Here is a 21,151-nt window from a genome sequence, read left to right as displayed (position 1 = left end):
CCTACCTATAACTTACACCTAAACCTAAACCTATAACCTTAACCTAAACCTAAACCTATAACTTATAACCTATAACCTAAACCTAAACCTATAACTTATAAACTAAACCTATAACCTAAACATAAACCTATAACCTATAACCTAAACCTAAACCTAAACCTAAACCCAAACCTATAACCTATAACCCATAACCCACCTATAACCTACACCTAAACCTAAACCTATAACCTAAACCTAAACCTATTCTCAAATCCCTAAACCTATAACCTATAACCTATAACCTAAACCTAAACCTAATCCTATAACCTATAACCTATTCTTAAATCCCTAAACCTAAACCTATAACCTTAACCTTAACTTTAACCTAAACCTAAACCCGAACTCGAATTCCTAAACCTATAACCTATAACCTCAATCTAAACCTATAACCTAAACCTAAACCTAAATCCAAACCTATAACTATAACCTAAACCTAAACCTATAACCTATTCTCAAATCCCTAAACCTAAACCTATAACCTTAACCTAAACCTGAACCCGAACCCGAATTCCTAAATCTATAACCTATAACCTAAACCTAAACCTATAACCTAATATATATATATATATATATATATATATATATATATATATATATATATGAGAAACATTTTGGCTTGACTTTTCTCTCCTCTTTTTCTTACTCATGTCTTTCTCTCTTACTATGTAATGTTTTTACAAGTATGTTCCAATTTTGTTAGTTATATATGTAATAGCTTATTGAGGACATGCAGAAAGCAAAGGAAGAGATGGAAAAACTGAAAGGGAAGGCACAAGCCAACAAGGATCACATGCTACAGGTGGTTTGGATTTTTTACTTGGATTTATTATCTGATACTCTTAAGGATTTAAATATTTTATGATATTTTTTTTACAGTATAAAGAAATAGCACAAGTGAATGAAGTTGCATTAAAGCAAATTGAATCTACTCATGAAAAATTCAAGGCTGAGGTACATCCCTGTATCCTAAAGCTCATTTGTTTCAAAGTTGCAATCCCTGTTTTCAGTGTTTTTTTTTTTTTTTTTTTTGTCTTTCTTTCTTTTGAGATGTGTACAAAGGCATGCTTATTTGATTGTGTCTACAAATGCTATTTTATACAGGCTAACAAGCTAAAGAAGTCATTGAAGGATGAAATTCACTTTCTTAAGGAAAGGGTTTCAGAACTTGATCTTGCATCAAAGTCCACAGAAGTTACATCTGCAGTTTCAGGGAAAGAAGAAGCTCTATCTTCTTATGATAGGTTGAGCACAGTGAAGTATTGTTTATTTAGAAATGTGAATGTAGGATGCATTGTATGATTTGATTGCCATTCGTAATAAATGCATCATTTTTTTTCCTGATTGCATTTTATGTACTATTCCTATCAGCATTAAGCTTAGATGAGTTATCAATCACTGCAGGTTTTTGCAATGGAAACAGGCATCATTATTATATTTTTAAAATTTTTCAAAATGCTACGGATTTTAGTCGTAGCTATTGTTCTGAAAACCGTAGCTATTATCCGTAGCCGTAGGTACATTTCGCTACAGAAATTATAGCTACGGCCTTTATCTGTAGCTATTGATATCTATTGCTATGGATTCAATCTGTAGGCATAACTACATTTCGCTACAGAAATTATAGCTACGGCTTTTGTCCGTAGCGATTGACATCTATTGCTATGGATAAAATCCATAGCCATAGGTTTTTTGACCTTTAACTATCCCACCAATAGCGACGGATGTGCTATGGATTAGATCCGTAGCAAAACATCTTTAGCTACGGTTTTTGGCCGTAGCCTTTGCCCATTTTTCTTGTGTGTTCAACCTTACCTCATTATTCCTCATTTTCATCTCTCCATCTTCCCTATTTCTCCACATTTGAGCACAAAAGCCCTCTTTGGTGTCTCATATCCTTCCAAACTCACAAACCCATCTCACCCTTCAAGCTTTGTCAACTCAATGGCTCTTTTTGAGCTAGTCACCGCTATCTTCTCAATCTCTACGCTCCTTTCTCTCATGAGAAAGAAAAGAGCGGCCCCGGATGAGGCCGGGCCAAACCGGCCATGCCGTATTACGAGGAGGGCGGACGCCGAAGCTAGTACGAGTGTCGAGCGTGAACGGAGGTCCAAGCGGGACCTCGATCCTCAGATTCCATTGGAGAGATCGCTACTACCAAACATCGACCTTGGTAAGTTCAGCAACCGCAAGGTCGTATTTGAGGCACATGTCGATGAGAAGATGTTTGGGATGTATCCAGCCATCGATTTTCTCTTGGATAATGGGTGGGGTCCCATATTTGAAGGGAACACTCATGCGAGTGAACACACCATGCGCACCTTCTACGGCCTCATTCGGAACCCACTATTGAAGCCTCTCCAGTTTACTATCCATCTAGGAAGGCAGGAGATCATAGTTGGTGTGGATGACCGGTGAGAAGAACCTCACTAGTGAGCAAGAGAAGAGACTCCACACACGTTTCCTATGCAGCCGACTCGAGCATTGGAGGCGGGGAAATAGTCTCTCTTCATCCAAGATGACGGCCGACTTCTGCCTGCTCCACCACATATACACGTATAATGTGTATCCTAGGTGGAGTAACCACACCGAGTGCACAAGATTCATGATGGATTTCTTGTTTAGAGTTGGGCAAGGAGAGAGTGTGCCTGCCTACGCTTGTCCTATCCCAAATAATCCGCACTGCGCGATCTGAGAGAGAAAGCTCCTTACTACCTTTTGGTCGATTGATTTGCAAAATTGTCCGCCACTACTGCTTCCGACTCCGGATGGATAACATCGCCCCGATCCATATTATCAGCGAAAACACACTCGACAACATGGGCATTGGCCAAAGACGACACCAAGCTCGCCTTGAGGAGCAGAGCGATGATACAGAAGGAGAAAGTGAAGATGTCGAGGAAGGTGAAGGTGAAGAAGAGAGTGGTGACGGAGAAGAAGGAAGTGGTGAGGAAGGCAGCGGAGATGAGGGCGGTGATGAAGGAGGGGAGCAGGAAGAAGAAGAAGTGGAGGTCCAAGACTCTGATGGGGACTCTCCTCCTGCTACACAGGTGCGTGGCAGTGATCGGGCTACTATCGAAGCCCACTTGGTGCAGCTTAAGGAGGGCCAGGTCTCCTTGCGACAGGAGGTCAGCGAGACCTGGGCCTTCGTGAAACAAAAGTTCAAAAAGGTGTCTCGCACCTTGAAGGCTATCCTGTGCTGTATGCAGGATAAGGGCGCTCCTCCACCGTCGCTAGATTCATACGACAAGTCGCATATGTAGTCGTCTTTTAGCTTACTTGTTGTTAGTCTCCCTTTTGTGCTAGCCTTAGTAGGTTTGTTTGGTTGTTAGTATGTTTAGTGGTTAAAGCCTGTTTAAAATTAGCTCACATGCATCTTTTATCATGACTCATGTGAATCTACATCTCATGTATTGTAACAATTTTGGTAAATAGAATGCATGAAGTTTCTTCTACTTTTAATGTGAATGATGTGTGGGTGACTGTATGTCCTTATGTTGAATCTGACACGGGTTGCACCCTATGTTGTATATAGGGGGATGCCACCTAAGGCCACACGGAGTACGGCACGTCTTACACTTGGCGACTCGATTGACGGGGCACCTCCCCTAAGCGATAGCCATATGAACCCCAGTTTGGGCCCGATTCACGAGACTATGCTAGATTCTCAGCTGGCCACTGGCCCCACTAATGGGCCGACACCTGTTGCACCACCGGTTCTAGAGTAGAACCACGCGTCTACCTTGACGCCACAAGTGCCTCAGTTGGCTCCTCCTCCTGACAGGTTGGAGCAGATGATACTCTTGATGCAGCAGCAGCAACAGCAGTTTTTTGCCACCATTACGGGGGCTATTGCTCAGAATATACACACGGTCCTGCTTGCACCGTCAGTGCAACGTGCTGGAAATATGAGTGTCAACGGCTTATACGAGCGATTTCAACACTTCCAACCTCCTACTTTTGTGGGTACTCACGGGCCCGAGGAGGCCGAGGATTGGCTCGGCTGCATCTCTAAGATGCTAAAGCCGTTGCACTACACTAAGGCAGAGCAGGTTGAGCTAGTCATGTCACGCCCCAAACCCGAAAATCGGATTCATAGGAATCCCGATCGCCGAATCTGGTGCCGACAGCCTCCGTAGTACCCCATTGTCGGCTCTTAGTGTCCATACACCATATTCTGATCATGGGATCCTACAAGGAGGATTTTTTTTGTACATTTAACTCATAATAAGCATAACCACAAGATTACCCAATTCACAAAGACAGCATCATCATCACATATCCACTAATATAATCGTTTGAGTATAATGCTAAAGAAAAAAAATAAAATATATCAATCGAAAATCAAGCTCCAGAAGACCGTTGCCCGCTCCAAGCTCAACACTGCTGCAACCTAACATCACCTGCACGCATCTATCGTGCATAAGCCTATTGAAAGCTTAGAGGATGGTGTAAGTGTGTGCACAAGGTTAGTGCCAAGTATTCAATACAATGCCATCATCACACAATACCGAAAATACTGGTAATCCATAAACCGTACAATATCAGAATAAGCAGAAATACTGACAACAATCATGAATCATCAAAGTAAGTAGAAATACTGACAAGGGCATGAATTATCAGAGTAAACAGAAATAGTGACAAGATCGTAAATCGTATGATAACAGAGTAAGCGAAAATATGGACAAGTTCATGAGTCAATCAATATCAGAATACGCAATATAAAACAGCTATGCAAATGAGGAGTCATAAAGAGCTAAATATCAGATGCCGAGGATACAATGCAATATGTAAATCCTGCTAAATCTGTCTAGGTCATATAAGTATAGAAAACATAACCCAAAATGCCATATGCATGCGGATGCAATATGCGATGCAATGAAATGACCAAGCTGGATTGTGAGGTCGGGATGATAGTACGTAGTATCGCAGGCTACGGGGTCCATCACAAGGGACTTCTATCCAAACCAGTCCCATACCTAAATTTGGATAGTCAGACTCAATGTGGTAAACTCCTGGTCTCAGGTTAGTCGCGCGCCCAACCGAAATCGTGGTCATGCGAAGGTACACGTAACAAATAGTTACGCACCACCAGCCCGAGTGGATAGTGAATGAATGAATATGCAATTTCTACTCAATAAGTCCACATATCAGTATGGTTCCTCTCTGGAAAATCACCGGGGTCTATTACACTCCAAACCAGGTTGCCGCCCCATCGCGCGCAACAAGGTGAGTGAAAGAGACCTCACTATCCGCCTGCCAATATCGGGCTCAGCTCGTCGATAGCGGACCCATTCCTCGAGCTGGTCAGACTCAGCCTAGCATTGCCCCCTCCTCTCGGGCAGGTAAGGCCATACCCCCTTCCAACCGACCACGACACAGTGGGAGACGCGGCCTAACGGTATACGGCCCTCATGCGCTCATGCATCCACTCGGTCTAGACGTTGGAGCAACCTCTGGAACCAAGAGGGTTTAGGGACTTTCACCCAAGGATATCTATAGCACCCCATGTAGAACAGATTTTCGGTATCCCATCTGGCCATCCACGATAAGCCTGTGGAGGCTACGGCCCTGATGTTGCTAGGGCGTACAGTAATCATAATGCAAGATGCATGAGTCATACAATCCAGTCATGCATCAATCCTGCGCATACCGTGTGCTCATGTGAGATTACCTCCGCCTATCAGGGAGTCTCATAACAACATGCTCAATGACATATGTAATGATCAACTTCATCTCATAACAAACATGCAGATGATGCGTATGAGCATGTATCATGATGCTATGCTGTCACATACTCGTTATCGGCATCAACAATCAATCTCGACAATGTGGACATTTAACCAGCATTGCCTTCGAGGAATGACCCGCATAAAGCCTAATATATAGTAGACTCATGGCCTCATACAAGGACCAATATACAACACCATGGGCCTTACTCAAGGGCCACATATACACAACAGGTGGGCCCTCCTCATGGGCTTTAAATACATGACATGTGGGCCCTACACGTAGGTCATGAATACATCAAACGCGTCATACATCATGGGCCTAATACATATCACAATGGCCTTGCCCATAGGCCACGAATACACAATAATGGGCCTTGCCCATGGGCCATGAATACATCACGTAGGCTTCAACTATGGTTCGCATATACATCATATAGGTCTCGACAATCGGGATCGATCGATAATCAGAGTCGGCAAATCGGTCACGACAATCTGATCGATCGATAATCAGAATCGGCAATTCGGTCACGGCAATCGGAGTCGGCAATCGGTCTCGACAATTGGGATCGATCGATAATCAGAGTCGGCAAATCGGTTACGACAATCGGATCGATCGATAATCAGAATCGACAAATCGGTCACGGCAATCGGAGTCGACAATCGGTCTCGACAATTAGGATCAATCGATAATCAGAGTCGGCAAATCGGTCACGACAATCGGATCAATCGATAATCAGAATCTGCAAATCGGTCACGGCAATCGGAGTCGGCAATCGGTCTCGACAATTGGGATCGGTCGATAATCAGAGTCGGCAAATCGGTCAACAATCGGATCGATAATCAGAATCGGTAAATCGGTCACGACAATTGGATCGATCGATAATCAGAATCGGTAATCGGTCACGGCAATCGGAGTCGGCAATCGGTCTCGACAATTGGGATCGATCGATAATCAGAGTCGGCAAATCGGTCACGACAATCGGATCGATAATCAGAATCGGCAAATCGGTCACGACAATTGGATCGATCGATAATCAGAATCGGTAAATCGGTCGATCGGAGTCGGCAATCGGCCACGACAATCAAGATCGATCGATAATCAGAATCGGTAAATCGGTCACGGTAATCGGAGTCGGCAATCGGTCTCGACAATTGGGATCGATTGATAATCAGAGTCGGCAAATCGGTCACGACAATCGGATCGATCGATAATCAGAATCGGTAAATCGGTCTCGACAATTGAGATCGATCGATAATTAGAGTCGGCAAATTGGTCACGACAATCGGATCGATCGATAATCAGAATCGGTAAATCGGTCATGGCAATCAGAGTCGGCAATCGGTTATGACAATCAGAATCTGCAAATCGGTCACGTCAATCAGAATCAGCAATCGGCCTAACAAAGGGCATAAGAGGAGGTCACAATGTGGACATCAAACCATCATTGCCCATCAATGTGATCATTTAACCAACGTTGCTCCCAAGCAGTAGCCTATATAGGGTCAAACATATAGTGGGCCTATGACCTCAGACAAGGGCCACATATACATCACATAGGGCCCTAACACATGAGCCAGTTATACATCATATTGAGCCTTATATACAACTCAATGAGTCATGCCAAAAAGGGTCATAAATACACAACAGGTGGGACCTGCACATGGGCCTCAAATACATAACAGGTGGGCCCTGCACATAGGCCTCACATGCATCAAATGGGCCACATCAATGGGCCGCACTAATGAGCCACATATAGATCACAATGGGCCTCTGACGCGGGCCACACATATATCACAAGGGGCCACATCCCATAGGCCTCAAATATATCACAATGGGCCTCTACCCATGGGCTCCAAATACATCACAATGGGCCTCAACCCATGGGCCCCAATACATCTCAGTGGGCATTAACAAATGAGTCGTAAATACATCATATTGGGCCTCTCAAATACAACAAGTGGGCCGCACTACTTGGGCCACACCATCTACACCATTCATCTATTTTTTTTGTTTTGAGATCGTTATAGAGCATTGCCCAATCATATCAAAAAAATCATCTGGGCCATGCTACAAATAACATTGATGATAATGATTTCCACCGTTAAAATCCCACGGGACCCACTATGGCGTTTATTTCCCATGCAGACTGTTCATAAGGTCCCATAGACCTGAACAGTGAGGGAAGACAATGTCATATTGGTTCAAAACTTCTGTGGCCCAAGAAGGGTTTCAATGGTGGACGTTCAACACCACTATTTTCTGCAGTGTGGTCCATCTGATACCAGGATCTGTCTCATTTTTGGTCTCAAGCTAGAGACGAATTAGCCAAATGAATGGACGGCTGGGTATAGCACATCCCTCAAGTAGTGGGTCCCACCCGTCCAGCATGGTGGACAGACGTAGCAAAACCCATACGTCACGGTGGCCATATAATAGATGGACAGTAAGGATACAACTCACGCATCACGGTGAGGATCCAAGACCGTGTCCATTGGATGGACGGTCAAGATTACATACCTGCTGCACCGTCCAACAACTGGACGGTGCAGGCAAAATCATACATCATGGTGCGGTCCACATAGTGGCCCACCTTTAGTATAATATATATTATATATTACATAGTTAAATATAATATAATATATAATATATATGAATATACATTTCACACACAGAGAGGAAGTGGCTGCCCACCATCCAGATCCATCTGGACGGTGCAGATCACCTATGTTAAAGGTGAGCCCCACGTAGGAGTGGCCCACCATAATATATACATTAATATAATATTAGTGTATTATATATTATATAATATAATATAATATAATATTTTATATATATACTCCAGATCCACCATCCAGATATATCTGGACGGTGTATATAACGTAAATTAAAGGTGGGTCCCACATGGGCCCACCATCCCATATATACATAATATGAATATTATATTACATAATATATAATATTTCCCCTTCCTTTTTTTTTTAAAGGGAACAACGTCTAGACATCTAGATCCAGGCCTGGACGGACGGCCTGGATGTAGACACATATATCAAAGTGGCCCCCACCGTCCACGCCATGGACAGCATGGATATACCTCACGTGTGGTTCACACATGGATGGGTGGCCTGGTTCAAATATATACACGCAAGGTGGGCTCCACATGAATGAACGGTCTGGATCACTAGACCCTGCTGGTGTGAGGGTCACTGGCCCACCCGCGCTGCTGAATCAAGCAGACTTCTGTGCTTTCTCCACCGTCCAGACCTACTGGACGGTGGACAGTAACATACATCAGGGTGGGGTCCACGAGTGTGGCCCCACCAGCTTGGATCAATGCTGATGTTTGTATTTTCCCTGCATCCAGGCGGTCAGCAAGGGACAGCGTTGCTGCTGCTCTGCTGAGATCTGGACCGTGAAGCTGAACGGTGGGAATAACACCCATACATCACAGTGGGACTCACCGGGGTGGGCCTCACAGTCTTAGATCGAGCCGATATTTATGTTTGTCCTTCATATGGGCCTGCCACAACGGGACAGCAGGCCGTCCTACCTGCTGGACAGTCTGGATCATCATACCCACATCAAGTGGGCCACAAATCAGGGAAAAAGAGAAGAGAGAGAGAAAGAGAGAGAGAGAGAGAAATAGAAGTACCCACCGTTAGATCTCTTCTTCATTCTGCCGCCAATGCAGGCTAGAGCTCAAATGGATGGACTTCAACAGTTGAGATCGGACTTGGATAGTGGAGATGGAAGGTAGGAAGGTGGGCCACACTAGTTTCTCTCCCATGGAAGCCATGGCCGGTTGCTTGGAGAGAATGAGGGAGAGAGATGAGAGAGAGAGAGATTGAAAGAGAGAGATGGGTGAGTGATGTGGTGGGTGTACTTTGTGTAAGAGAGAGTTTGACTTTGGGGGGTTGCTTAGGGATGGGGTTGTACTTTGACATGTGAGGTGATGTGTAATTGATTGATAAGATTGATGGGATTTGATGTGATGTTCTCTTGGGTTTTGCAACGTGCGGTGTTTTCCTCGAACTGAACGCGGGCCCACATCTCCTGACCAGGGTATCGCCTCGGCGCGCGAGTCGCGGCATCGGAACCGCGGCGACGGCGCGGTCGCTATGGTAAAGGTCTTGGTTTGAGTCGACTCGGGTTGACGGCATGTGAATCAGGGTCGCGCGCAAATATCGGTTAAGGGTCGAAGGTTGCCGAAATTCAACTGGAAAAACCGCGGAAGTCTATGTAACGGTACGGTCTAGGATACGGGGCTTACAAGTCACGTACATGTTCAAAAAGGAGGCCAGCATCTGGTGGGACAGCATCCTGCGGACCGTGGTTGCTGATTATGTATGGACGTGGGAGGCTTTTGAGACGCGCTTCCACGAGAAGTATTTTCCTCTCACCTACCGCAATGAGGAGGGAGAGTTTCTGTGCCTCCGACAGGGAGGGATGACAGTTGTGGAGTACGAGAATAGATTCATGGAGCTGGCTAGGTACGCTCCGTTGATATTAGCGGATGAGCTGATGCATATGTGATGATTTTCTGAGGGTCCACGACCCGAGATACGCTCGAAGATGTACTGCACTAGCATAGCTCACTATGCTAAGCTGGTGAGCATGTCTCTAAGGGCAGATGTAAGCCCCGTATCCTAGACCGTACCGTTCCATAGGCTTCCGCGGTCTTTCCGGTCGAATTTCGGCAACCTTCGACCCTTAACCGGTATTTGCGCGCGACCTGGATTCTTGTGCTGTCAACCCGAGTCGACTCAACCCAGGGCTTTTACCCTAGCGGTTCCGATGCCCCGACTCGCGCGCTGATGCGATGCTCTGGTTGGGAGATGTGGGCCAGCGTTCGATGCGAAGAAACGCCGCGTGTGCGAATCCCGAGAGAATCTCTACAAGGTGTCACATCAATCAATCCCATAAATCCCATCATGTCAAGTACACATCACCTTTCATCCTTTCCCAAGCAAACCCCAAAGTCAAAAAGTTCTTACACCACCCATACCCTTTCTTACCACTTTTGCCAAAAAAGTCAAAAAGGCTTCTTACACCCATCCCTCTCTCCCATCCATCACTCCATCACCCATCACTCCCTCTCTCTCTCCCTTACAAGTCTCTCTCATTTTCAACTCTCCCTTAAGCAACAAAAATTCATACGTATGAGCCTCTCCCATTTCCTCCCAAGCTACATGTGTGGCCCACCTTTCCATCCCTAGATCTCTCATCTCAACCATCCATTTTTCATCTTCCTCCATTAAAGAGAAGCACAAGGAGCTAAGGAAGCCAAGGGAGCAAGAAGATCAAGCGGTGGGTGCCTTGATAGGGTAGATTTTGATATTTTTATGATGGGCCAAGTGAGACCAACCGATCAATGGTTTGGATCTCACTTTGGACCCTAAGATGTGGCCGATGGCCCACTTGGATCATCATGATCATTCTATGATGGGGCCATTCTCCATGGATCCCATCATGATGTTTATTTCCTTGCATGCTTAGGGTCATCTAGACTGTCTATTTTAGTGGAGAAGGGATCTCCACCGTTGGATTTCAATTTCATGGATCCACATGTAATGGGACCCACGTGATGTATGATTTAGTGCAAGGGAAGGCCCATAGTGCCCGGGTCCCTCCATCACGCGGGTCTCACTCTCTATCCCTCTCTCTTTTATTTTATTTTATTTTATTTTTGTGATGATAACGAGGTTATGTGGCCCACTTGAATGGACCCCACCATGAGGTAGGTATTTTATCCAAACCATTTATAAGTGGGGCCCACCTTACATGTGTAGTGCCCATGCCATCCATCACTTGGTGGCCCACCTAAGCAAGGCCACCCCCCAACGGATATGCCAAGTCCAGCGTCCAGGGACGCTGGACGTTTGCTGGGAAGAAACACAAACATCAGCTTCTAACTAAGCTTTGGGGTGGCCCTCCCATGTAGGCCCCACCTTGATGTATGTCTTCAATCCACACCAACCATTCCTTTCCCAAGCCTCTTTTAGGCGTTGAGCCGAAAGATGGGATCTATCAGACCTTCAGGCGGGCCATACCCTACCAAATGATGGTTTTCACCATTGAAACCTCCCCTGATTTCCTATACGCCAAAATATGTCCAATATTGGACTTGTTTTGCTCGTGCTGAGCCATGGAATGTCATTGGACGGTGTGGATTACCAAAACATAGACCCCACCTGCAAAATCCTAACAAAAACCTTAAAAAATAATAATAATAATAATTGCAACACAGCAACGTTGCTGCTGTGTCAGAGAGGGCAGCAGGCGCTGCCTGCACGCCAACGCCCAGCGGGCGGACGGCGGGTGTACAGCCAAGCACGGCCCTAGCCGTGGGCCCCACCTTGGTGTTTACTTGTCATCCAACACATTCATGAGGTGGGCCCCTCCCTGAAGAGGGCTCACTCAAAATATCAGCTTAATCCGAAACTCAGGTGGCCCACACGAAAGAAAACAGTGAGGTTGAGAGTCTGCCATTAAAATCCCTGATTTGGGCCACAGAAGTGTTGGATCCAGCCGAATTTGTTTTCCCTATTCATTTGGGCCCACGGGACATTATCAATGGATTGGATGGAATGTAAACATTATGGTGGGCCCCACATGGAGCCCACAGTGATGTATGTGTTTTATGACCACCGTCCGCCAGCCATGATGCTTGCGTGCGTGTGTGGGTGTGTGCGTGTGTGTGTTTGTGTTGAGCCCACTGTGATGTCTGCGGGTGTGTGTGTGGGTGTGTATGTGTGTATGTATATTTATATATATATATATATATGTGTGTGTGTGTGTGTGTGTGTGTATATATATGTACATAATATTATATTATGTATAATATTGCAGGTGCTAAATATATATTATATATATTTTATTATATATAATTTGCTGGTGATGGGAGGCTCATTTCAGTTCACTTGTGGGCCATGATTGAGGCCCACTTTGATGTATATGCGAGGCCCATGGGTCGAGGCCCATTTAATGCATTAGGGGCCCATGGGTCGAGGCCCATTAAGATGTAATGGGGCCAATGGGTTGAGGCCCACTTGATGTACATATGGGGCCCAATTGGTGTGGCCCATTTGATACTCATAAGGCCCATGTGAGTAGGCCCATTTAATGCACTCTAAGGCTCACAGGTCATGGTCCATTGCAATGCATATAGGGCCCATTGGTGCGGCCCAATGATGTGGCCCACTTAATGAATATAAGGCCCATATGATATGGCCCATTTGACGTATTTAAGGCCCAATGGGATGTACCTAAGGTCCATTGCAATGTACGATCCCAACATGGGTTATGTAATGATGTTTACGTCGGGCTGTACCTTGGGAGCAATGGCGGTTTGACGTCCCTATTGCAAGTATAGTGTTGGTTAAATGTCCGCATTATGACTTTCCCCAGGGCCCATTGTTAGGCTCGTACGTGTTATGTGTAAGCCGTCTAGGCCCATCTTCGTTATGCACATCATCCATCCTATATAACATGTTTAGTTCCATGATTCATGATCATATGCATCATACGTATGCTTGATATGAGAAATGACTGATCATAGCATATGCCTTCGGGCAGATTGTTTAGGGGCTCCCATACAGGGGGTGTTGCCCTACATGAGCGCACGATACGCGCAGGATTGTTGCATGACTGGATATTGTGATTCATGCATTCGCATTGTGTGATATGGTTACTGTACGCCCTAGCGACATCAGGGCCGTAGCCTCCACAGACATATCGTGGTTGGCAGGATTGGATGCCGGAAATACTGTTCTACATGGGGTGCGATAGATATCCCTGGGTGAAAGTCCCTAAACCCTTATGGTACCAAGAGGTTGCTCCAACGTCTAGACCGAGTGGATGCATGAGCGCTGAGTGCCGATTACCAGACGGTTGCGCTTTCCACTGTGTCGTGGTCGGTTGGAAGGGGGTGCGGCCTTACCCGCCCGAGAGTAGGGGGCAATGCTAGGCTGAGTCTGACCAGCTCGAGGAATGGGTCCGCTATTGACGAGCCGAGCCCGATATTGGCAGGATGATAGTGAGGTCTTTTCCACTCACCTTATTGCGCGCGATGGGGCGGCAATCTGGCTTGGAGTGTACTAGACCCCGGTGATATTCCAGATTTTGAGCTATATTGATATGTGGACTTAGATGAGGATTTGCATGCTTGAGTTGCATTTCGCATTGCATGGCCTTGGTATGGCCGACATCATTCTTTGCACCGCATGGCCTTGGTACGGCTAATGGTATTCTTGGCATTCATCAGCATGTTCCGCCTTACTCTGATACTGCATAACTATATTATCACCTTAAGCATACACTTTCACCACCCTCTAAGCTTTCTATAAGCTTATGCACGACTGTTGCGTGCAGGTGACGTTGGATCATAGCAGCGCTGAGGCTTGGACGCGTTGCTGATCATTTTGGAGTTTTTGTTCATCATCATTATATTTCCCTTATGCTCATTGTACTTGTAAAGTTTTTGATGATAGTGGAATTGTGATGGAGTTTTTGGTTGTTGTTTGTGGGTTATGCCTTTGGTTATGCTTATTACGAATCAAACTGATGTTGAAAATCCTCCTTGTAATATCCCAGGATCGGAACCTGGCGAATGGGCGCTGGGAGCCGAGAATGGGGTTCTACGGAGGCTGTCGGCGCCAGATTCGGTGATCGGGAATTTTGTGAGCCCGGTTTCCGAGTTTGGGGCGTGACAGCAGAGCAAGATGGGGACAGGATGTCCCGTATACGTGTGCCTATGGTTCCTAGGCCTCGACCAGACTTGCCGAACAGATCTTTCCTTGGCGAGAGACCCCGTGCAGACTCGCCTCCTAGGCTTGCGGCTCCACCGACTCAGCTGAGGCGAGCAAACTTATGGTGCACCTACTGCAAGAGGTCTGGTCATGTTGATACGTATTGTTTCACCAAGATGAGGGACAACGGCTTCTCGCTGCCTCAGAGGATCAACCGCCAGCTTCCTCAAGCTATTGCAGCTCCATCTCTATGGTCAGCAGCAGCACACCCATCTTTTCGACCGCCTGCACCTCGATTTAGGCCGCCTCAGCAACCTATGATACCACAGCCCAACCATTTTCAGCAGGCGTGAGTACATGCTCCTGTAACTGAAGCGTCTGATTCAGCAGCTACGATGCCTTTAGCTTTCGAGGTCACTGCCCACATCTAAAGTACTCCTGTATTTCTGTTAGTGGACATCGGGTCCACTATTTCGGTGATATCATGTTCTGCAGTCAAGCGCTTAGGACTGAATACGACCCCGATGGTTGGGGTGAGAGTTATTGCAGCACTAGGAACTTTTACAGATGCCACCAAGTTGTGTGAGGGTTGCTAGATAGATTTAGGGAGCATGACGATATGCATTGACCTGATTGTCACTACGATATACCATTTCGACGTCATCCTTGGTATAGATTGGCTTACTGAAATGAGGACCGAGATCGACTGCGAGACCCGACTGGTGACGGCGCACGGGCCCAAAAACACGACCTTCACTTTCCCCGTTCAGGTCGGATACCCCTTTCGGGTTCTTTGTTATGCTGCGCTCTTGAAGGATCATAGCGGCACTCATTCGAGATTTTGAGGATGTGTTCAGAAAGATACCTATATTGCCTCCTCAGCGCGAGATTGATTTTACCATTGATCTAGTGCTTGGTGCGACACCCATTTCATTACCGACTTATCGCATGCCTCCATGTGAGATGGAGTAATTGAGGAAATAGATCTATGATTTGTTGGATGTTGGCTTCATACGACCGAGTGTATCTCTTTGGGGAGCACCCGTGTTGTTTGTGAAGAAGAAAGATGGATCACTGCGATTGTGTATCAATTACCGCAGATTCTGTAAGTGTTATGGTTCATTGCTCTTTTGTTTTGTCAAATTTTGTAGTGCCAAAAACACTTACTGTGCTTGTGTAGTATGAGAATATTTATATGTACAAGGCACTACTTCACAATGCTTCAAGTTGAGAATGAAGCTCTACTTCAAGACGTGTAAGGTCAAGTACATTGTCCACTCTTATAAGCTTCAAAGTCCAGAGTATTTCAAGAGCTACAAGAGCTACATCAAAGGACAACTTCTTGTTCAAGACTCAAGTACAACTCAAGATTAAGTACAACTCAAGACTAAAATACAATATGAAGTATAATTCAAATCCAAGCTCTAGAAGATCTTATATTTAAGCTACATCAAGTATAGAGATCTCAAGTTTCATAATCTTCAAAGGTCAATCATCATCTGAAGAAATGAAGACTCAAGTTCATACTTCACATTTAAGGTATGAATGACCTTAGATTGACCTTAGGGTAGGTCATTTTGTATATATAATTCAAAATGAATCATTTTATACGTGTTTGTTTGTTCTAAGACTAGTCTTGGACTTTGTTTGACTAGTCTTAGAACTGGCTCGACCAGTTCAATAAATTCTAAGACCAGTCCAAAGTTGTTGCAAATTTTTGAAATTTTTTGGTTGAGCTACGACCAGTCCTGGAGTCTCTCGACCGGTCGTCTAAATAGTGTCAACTCGTTCACGACCAATCAAGCAGGTACGACTCAAACTATAGCAACGAATTCTCGTTTCTCACGACCAATTGTGGCCAAGTCACGACTAGTCGTGGAGGGTTCACGACCAGTCGTGGATAGCTTACGACCAGTTGTGGAACGATTTTTTCCAATCGCGCTCATAATTTCAAAATGTTGTTGGTCCTACTACTAGTCGTATTGTCTACAGGACCAGTTGTAGCTACAATTTCTGCAACTATAAATAGAGCACGAATTTCAGAGTTTTATATCCAATCAAAGTAAAATCAAGGCATCACTCTGAGAGATAAGTTTGTGTTCTTTTTAAGCTACATTGTGCATATTTAAAATTCTCTTTTGTTAGCTTTTTATATTTAATTTTGTTTCTACATTCCAATCTGATTTGAAAGAGGAATTGGGATATTCCACTTCTTAGAATCAAAATCAAATAGAGCTAGCCCAACTTGATTTAATTTAAAATCAATTAGAACTTAGAACCATTTCAAAGTGAGTATTGGACATTGAACTTCTCTGTTCAAACTTCTACTTCGATTTGGTTCTTCCGGCTACTACAAAAGGAGAAATCCAGGTATTTTACAATTGTGTAAATCTTATATGCTTTTGGTTTCCTTGAGATTAAGCTAAAAAAATCTTTAAGTGTTGGTTATCTGAGAAGAGCCAGAAAACTCAGAGTGTGGGGTTTTTGAATTATGTAAGCCCATTTGAAAGATACAATTGTGAAGGTTCTAGGTGAACCCGGGAAATCTATTTTCATAGTGAACGCTAATATCCCTTGTGTGAAGATATTAGGAGTGGAGTAGCAAGCTTTGTGGCTGTTGTTTAACAGTTGGTGAACACACAGGCGAACCACTATAACTCTTTGTGTTTTGTGGATGTGTGATTTATTTTCTATATCTTTTATCATTCAAGTTTGTGAGATGTATGTGTGGATGTGAATGTTGTAATATTTTCATTTCAAGCATTGTGGGGAATGTTGTAATAGTTTAGACTTCCATTCTTGCTATTTACTTTTATTCCTCTTCAGTTTGAGATATTGATACTTAAACCGTTCTAGTAAGGTTGTCTTGCCATAAACCCTTGGTTTTTATGGTGCAAGGTTGTCCTTAGAACAACATTTGTATCAACCTCTCAAGACTAGAATTTTGAGGTTGCTTTAGATTTCTATATTGTGATTTGTTTAAAAGTGTTATCTTTCCTTTATTCATTTAAATTCCGCTGTTAAAGTTTTAATTTGGCATAGTCCTATTCAACCCCCCCCCCCCTTTAGGACATATAGCTTGGCCTTTTCAAGTGGTATTAGAGCTTAATAGCTCGTTCTAATTGTTATTTTTTTGGATTTAATTCCTAAGCTAATCGATCTAAGCTATTTATAAGATGTCAAATTTTGATAGCCAGTCACTAGGCCTCCTCCATTTGATGACTCCAAATGGAGGAGAATTCTCTTAATAAGTTATGTCTATTGGAAAGCCAGGATGAGAATTCTCTTAAAATCTGATTCAGTGGGTCATTCTTACAACAATTACAAACATAAGAAGACCAACTATACTCTTAAACCCAAAACAGTTATGAAGTAGGTTCTTAAGGTTACTTGCTTGGTTGCCCACACGGCTTTCAAAGATACAAGTCATTCAAAGTGGTACTTAGACAGTGGATGCTCAAGGCATATGACTGGTGATAAAGGTCTATTCACCAATCTTAAAGATATGGTTGATGGTTCAATCACATTTGGTGATGGTAGCAACTGCAAGATTATTGGCCAAGATACGGTTTAACTTTTCAACCTTTCCTTATTTAAGAATGTTTTATATGTAGAAGGTTTAAAACATAACTTATTAAGCATTTCTCAAATATGCGATAAAAATCATAGTGTTAAAATTTCTAACCTAGAGTGTGAAATTTTAAACAAAAATGGTTCAATAATATTAACTGGTCATAGAACTTCTGAAAATTGCTACATCGTAAGTAATACTAGCTCATCTAATCAATCGTGTTACATGGTCCATACCGATGAAACTAAGTTATGGCATAAACGCCTTGGACATATACACTACCGCAATTTATATAGATTGAGCCAAAGAGAACTGATAAGAGGTCTACCTAAATTACAGAAAGTAGACAAAGTATGTGGCGAATGCCAAATTGGCAAGCAAACTAGGATTACTCATAAAAAGGTGAACTCCAATGCCACATCAAAACCACTCGAGCTTTTCCATATGGATCTTATAGGACCAACCAGGACTGAGAGTCGAAGTGGCAAAAAATATATACTAGTAATCGTGGATGACTATACCAGATTCACCTGGGTAGCCTTCTTAAGGGATAAATTAGAAACTCTTGATGAAGTGAAAAGAGTTCTCAAACGACTCCAAACGGAAAAAAGGTTCTTTAGTCTGTAAGATTCGTAGTGATCATGGATCAGAATTCGAGAATATCAGTTTTGAGAAATTCTGTTGCGATCAGGGAATATCACATGAATTCTCTGCACCGAAAACACCACAACAAAATGGAATTGTTGAAAGAAAAAATAGAGTGCTTCAAGAAATGGCTAATGTAATGTTGAATAGTATGAAGCTATCTAAAAATCTTTGGGCTAAAACTGTAAATACTACCTGCTATATAATCAATTGAGTTTATACAAGTAAATCTAATAATAAAACGGCTTATAAAATGTGGTTCAATAAGAAGCCTATTGTCAAATACTTTCGAGTTTTTGGTAGCAAGTGCTATATTTTACGTGACCGTGAAAATCTAGATAAGTTCGACACTAAAAGTGATGAAGGTATCTTTTTAGGATATTCTTTGAACAGTTGAGCATATCGTGTACTGAATAAGAGGACAAGTGTGATTCAAGAGTCCATCAATGTGGTCATTGACGATCACTTGAATACACCTGCCCCAAGTTTAAATAATGATGTTCTTTTATTTAACAAACCAGATACTTTATCAAGTCAAAACAATTTAGAACTAAGGACTGTTAAAGATCATCTAAGCACTCAAATCTTGGAAACCCTCTCACTAGTGTGCGCACTCGTAGACAACTAGAAGACATGTAATTACGTGTATTTTACATCCCAGATAGAACTGGTTAATGTAAAAGAAGCCCTTACTGACGAAAATTGGATAGTAGCGATGCAAGAAGAGCTTAACCAATTTATGAGAAATGATGTTTGGTATCTTGTTCCTAGACCTAAAGATAAACATATTATCGGAACTAAGTGGATTTTCAAAAATAAGTCTGATGAACTTGATAATATAATTCGAAACAAGGCTAGTTGAAGGCATCAATTATGATGAAACCTTTGCCCCAGTAGCTCGTCTTGAATCAATCAGACTATTCATATCCATTCCTTGCTTTAAAAAATTCAAAATTTATTAAATGAATGTAAAGAGTGCCTTCTTAAATGACGATCTGCATGAAGAAGTTTATGTTGAACAACCAATGGGTTTTGAAGACCCTAAGAATGCTGATCATGTCTATTACCTAAAAAAGACTCTCTACGGTTTGAAACAAGCTCCCAGGGCATGGTATAAAAAATTGACTAAGTTTTTACTAAGTCATAATTTTCAAATGGGAAGTGTTGATAAGACTCTTTTTGTTAAGACACATAATAATGATATCTTAATGGTGCAGATCTATGTTGATGATATTATTTATGGATCTACCTGTACTAACATGACTGTTGAGTTTGCAGATTTAATGAAATCTAAGTTTGAAATGAGCATGGTTGGGGAATTGAATTATTTCCTAGGGTTGCAAGTAAAACAACAACCTGATGACATTTTTACTTCTCAAACCAAATATGCTCTGAACTTAATTAAAAAGTTCGGATTTGAGAATGGAAAAAAGTTTGATACTCCTATGAGTACAACTTTAAGACTCTCAAAGGGCTTTATAGGTAAAAATGTAGATCTGAAATTATATCGCAGTATAATTAGTAGTTTACTTTATCTAACTACAAGTAGACATGATATTGCTTTTAGTATTGGTATTTGCGCTAGATATCAATCTAACCCTAAAGAATCTCATCTAACTGCTGTTAAGCGGATTATGTGATATGTTGCAAGTTCAGCTAATTTGGGTCTTTGGTATCCATATGATACTAATGTTCAGTTGGCAGGATACACTAATGTTGATTGGGCTGGAAATATCGATGATAGGAAATCAACCAGTGATGGTTGTTTCTATATCGAAAATTATTTAGTTTTTTGGTTTAGCAAGAAGCAAAGCTCTGTATTGCTCTCAATGCTGAGGCTGAATACATCGCAGCTGGAAATGCATGTACTCAGCTTGTATGGATGAATAAAATGTTAAGCGATTACGGAATTGCACAGGATTCAATGGTTTTATATTGTGATAATTCCAGTGCGATAAATATATCTAAAAATCCAATCTAGCATTCACGAACCAAGCACATTGACATTAGATATCACTACATTCGTGAATTAGTGGAAGAAAAGACTATCTCTTTTGATTACATTCCAACCGAGAACCAACTTACTGACATTTTCACTAAACCGCTCGACAAAAGCAGATTTAATAAATTGAAATTTGATCTTAGAATGTTCAATTTAAATTGATTAATCATGCATTTCTATATTATAGCATATATAATTGTTAATTTATTTATTTTAAAATTCATAAATATGTGAAAAATGCATATTTTAGTCGGTACACAACCAGTCGAGGACGTACTCGACCAGTCGTGGCACGACGGGTCGAGGACGACCCACGACCAGTCGTGTAGCGCGCTGGACCTTTTAAAATTTGGAAAAAACTCCTTCATTTCATCTTTTCTCTCCAACGAGCCGACGCCCGACTAGTCGTACCCACCTTCC

The sequence above is a fragment of the Magnolia sinica genome, chromosome 2 (assembly GCF_029962835.1).
Source record: "Magnolia sinica isolate HGM2019 chromosome 2, MsV1, whole genome shotgun sequence".
Taxonomy (NCBI): domain Eukaryota; kingdom Viridiplantae; phylum Streptophyta; class Magnoliopsida; order Magnoliales; family Magnoliaceae; genus Magnolia; species Magnolia sinica.
The sequence above is the reverse complement of the archived record's forward strand: the minus strand, read 5'-3'. Positions refer to the sequence as shown.